General features: G+C 29.8%; 1 protein-coding gene across 2 annotated transcripts in view; it reads right to left on the bottom strand.

Moving 5' to 3' along the window:
• Positions 1-2,279, bottom strand: part of LOC137650249 (probable glutamate receptor) — a 110,068-nt gene extending 107,789 nt beyond the window's left edge. Inside the window, exon 1 of one of the 2 annotated variants that reach the window (XM_068383545.1) lies at positions 2,174-2,279. The gene's annotated coding sequence lies outside the window, so the exon portion shown is untranslated. The remainder of the gene's footprint in view (positions 1-2,173) is intronic. The other variant, XM_068383543.1, reaches the window with a different exon arrangement.
• Positions 2,280-4,195: the final 1,916 nt, after the last annotated feature.

Genomic DNA, 4,195 nt, shown 5'->3' with positions numbered 1-4,195 from the left:
CGAAAACTTTTTGTAATAAATAGTTTAATTATTTTCAGCTATAGACACGGAAACGAATGAGCATTTTTGAGAAACTGAGCTGAAACAAATAATTTCTCTCTCCTTATTAAAAGAAAATAGAAATTAGCCCAATAAAGTTGTTGTTTTAGATTGTTTGACCATTTTGGTCCATAAAGATAAGGACAAACCACCAAGGATTTCACAATTTCAGATAGGGTTGCCAGATTGGGCAACAAATCCCAGCTTCAGCTACAAATCACAAATTGTGCTACTTTTTACACCTTAGGGCGACCAGATTTCATTTCAGTCTGCTACTTGTGACTTTTTGGGACACTTTTAATTTGACTCAGCCCAATACCATTTATGTTGTATAATGATTATAATTATCATACCAATGATCTATACTCTACAGCGACCGTATATTTCTCTCGTATGTTACGGTATCTCTTGCCTTAGTTGTGAGTTATTAGTGATCAGCCACGGTGTTTTTAGTTTTACAAGATAGATAGTGGACCAAATGTGACATAAATTTTTCAAAGTTCATGATTAAAAGACCCCTTTAGAGAAATGGCTTGAAGAGGTTAAAAGTGATGCAACTGAAGCCTATTGTAAACTCTGTAAAAGTGAACTAAGAGTTCCCAAAGGGGATATAAGAACTTTAGTTTTGAAAAGGAACAAATTAAGAGAGTTTTAAGGCAATAATAGATTTAATTTTGAAAAAAAAACTAGTTTGTGTTGAAAGGAGAAATTTACTTCAGCGTGAAAAAAGAAATGTGTACCATATAACCAGGATCAATCACTAACATATGCATACATACATACATTTAATGAATAGTAATTTGTATCATGTCAAAGATATGTATACAATAAGCACACACACACAATATATATATATATATATATATATATATATATATATATATATATATATATATATATATATATATATATATATCAAATATCGGTATTTGTTTATAAGACCACGTTCTCCATATACAGCCAAATTATGCAAAACTGTTGTTTTCTTCTATTACTTTTCATAATTTGAAACAATGCGCTACATGGGAAACAAGTCAAAATTATATATATATATATATATATATATATATATATATATATATATATATATAAATTATATTTAAGAAAATTAAAAACTAGCTTGATTTCCTTACTAACCGACTGGAACTGACATCGTCAACAAAGTCAACTAAACCGAAGTTCGTGATGCCAGAGTACATTTCATCTATTTTTCAAAATAAATACTAGATTAATAATGGAGTAATTACTCAAAAGTGTCACTATTAAGGACACTTATGAGTAATTACTCCTTTTTTTCAATTTGGTATATATTTTGAAAATAGTTCAAATATACGCTGGCATCACGAACTTCTGTTTGGTCGACTTCTATGTTGACGATGTTCCAGACCGTTTAGTGAGGAAACCAGGCGTTATTTTTTTTTTAAAATAAAATACTATAAGTTTTTTTTATAATTTTTACATGTTTCCCATGTGGCGAATTGTTTTGAATTGGGAAAAAGCAATAGAGGAAAACAACAGCTTTGCATAATTTGGCACTAGCCTACATGGAGAGCGTGGTCTTGTAAACAAATACCTAAATAGCAATAAGATAAATTGGGCTACTTCATCAATCGTAGCTTTTTCAGTTTTGTGCTACTTTTATCCAGAATCATCTGGAGTCCCTGAATTCTGGATGGACATATCGAGTTAGCAGAGGTTTGTATTAGGTTATAGACAAATTTACATTATCAATTCATAAATTTATCTGATGAACTAAGGCTTGCCAATTGAGCAAGTGTCAGTTCGCCTCAAACCAATAAACTTCGGCGATTAAGAGGAAATTTACATTTACTTATTTATGGTGAAAATTTGAAGCCTAAACGATTAAACCACATCTTACAACCGAGTCGAATGTCTGGATTCGAAGTAGAACACTGTTTAGATGCGTTTCTACTATTCAGTCTGTAATAAGATAATGAAATTAACATGAAATAGCCAAATTTGATAGATTGCGGGGTAATAATGAGAAAAATTAAAATAAGACCTTCGGTTAATGGGTCAAATGACCTGGTTCACCGCCGATACAGGTTACCTGAATAAGGTCGGTTAAATTCACCTGCTATAATTACATTACAACGATCAAGCTGAGCCTTACCTGTTGAGCGCCAGGACAGTTTAGGTCAGATTTCTCAATGCAAACACCAACAGGGAAAACTAATGGTATCCAAGGGACTCTCGTGAGCTCAGATAGCGACTCTGCTAGCTTGACTGACAGACTCGTTATTGGCAAAATTCGGCTGAAATCTATGTTTTATTTTGGTGCGTGGTGTATTTCGCGCATGCGGTGTTGCATGGTATCTAGCTGTCCTATCCAAAATTGTTTGTTCTTTTTATTGACTAGTTTTAGTTTTTATAATGGGGTAAATTGACTGGTTTTAGTTTCTATAATGGGGTAAATAGCCTTGTTTTATTTTCTATAATGGGGTAAATAGCCTTGTTTTAGTTTCTTTAGTGGGGTTAGTTATTTGATTATTCGTGGATTTACCTGTTCCCTGTTACTATTCGTTTACTGACATTGTACTTTCAAGCCAACTTCTGTTGTTTCATTATCTTGCTCATCTTTCATCATTGCGTTCACTTGTTTTTGTTCAATATTGTTCTATCATTTAATCATTGTTTATTTGTTCTCTCTCTCTCTCTCTCTCTCTCTCTCTCTCTCTCTCTCTCTCTCTCTCTCTCTCTCTCTCTCTCTCTCTCTCTACACACGCACTATATATATATATATATATATATATATATATATATATATATATATATATATATATATATATATATATATATATACTGTATATACATATATATATATATATATATATATATATATATATATATATATATATATATATATATATATATATATATAAATTTATACCTCATACTTGGGATCGAACCCTAGCCCCATTCAAATGAAAAGCCAGGCTAAGGTTCGATCCCAAGTATGAGGTAGAAATTTATTTCTATTTGAACACGATATTGTGTTAATATTCATCCATATATATATATATATATATATATATATATATATATATATATATATATATATATATATATATATATATATATATATATATATATATATATATATACATATATATATATATGTGTGTGTGTGTGTGTGTGTGTGTGTGGTCTTTCTATGCCATTTCATACCCGGAAATTTTCTTAGTCAATCCATCATCTCTTCTTTCCCATGCTTCTTCTGCAGTATCTAGGGATGCATTCAGTTGTTATTCATGTCCATCTATTATTTGTCATCCTTATTCTATGTCCTGACCATGTCCATTTCATTTTCATACAGGTTGTTAAAATATCCCCTACTTTACGTTGCTCTCTTATCCATGATACACCTTTTCTGGATCTGTGTTATTCCCTTCATTATTCTTTCAATGGCTCTTAGAGTTGTAACTATTTATGATCTAAGGCCTTAGTAAAGCTCCTAGTTCCCGGTACTTGAGTGGAAACTGGGAGGACCATATGAATAAATACTATTCTTGTTAGAGAGAGTGGCATTTTACTCACCATAATATTTTGTTTACCAAAACCTTTCCATCCTATGCTTATCTTTCTTTCAATCTCGGTCTCATGTCTTGGGGAAACACTTACTCTGTCCTAAGTATGCATATAACAAATTTGAGGTTCGTTCACAAACCTTACTTGGTGTTTTTTCTGCATTTTCGTTGAACATTTTCTTAGTTTTACTCACATTAATTTTTAGTCTTAGATTTCTGCTTTCTCTTTTCAAATCTATAACTTTTTTTGCAATTCCTCCCACGATGAACTAAACAGAATTATGTCATCTGCAAACCTAAAGTTGTTAAAGGTATTTCTAATTAAAGTGGATTTCAAATTTTTTGCAATGTATGTTTTAAAATTCCTAGGCATGCAGTGAATAATTTAATTATATATGTACGTATGTATATATATATATATATATATATATATATATATATATATATATATATATATATATATATATATGCATATATATATATATATATATATATATATATATATATATATATATATATATATGCATATATATATATATATATATATATATATATATATATATATATATATATATATATATATATATATATATATATATACATATATA

This window comes from Palaemon carinicauda, chromosome 11 (assembly GCF_036898095.1).
Source record: "Palaemon carinicauda isolate YSFRI2023 chromosome 11, ASM3689809v2, whole genome shotgun sequence".
Taxonomy (NCBI): domain Eukaryota; kingdom Metazoa; phylum Arthropoda; class Malacostraca; order Decapoda; family Palaemonidae; genus Palaemon; species Palaemon carinicauda.
The sequence above is the reverse complement of the archived record's forward strand: the minus strand, read 5'-3'. Positions and strand labels throughout refer to the sequence as shown.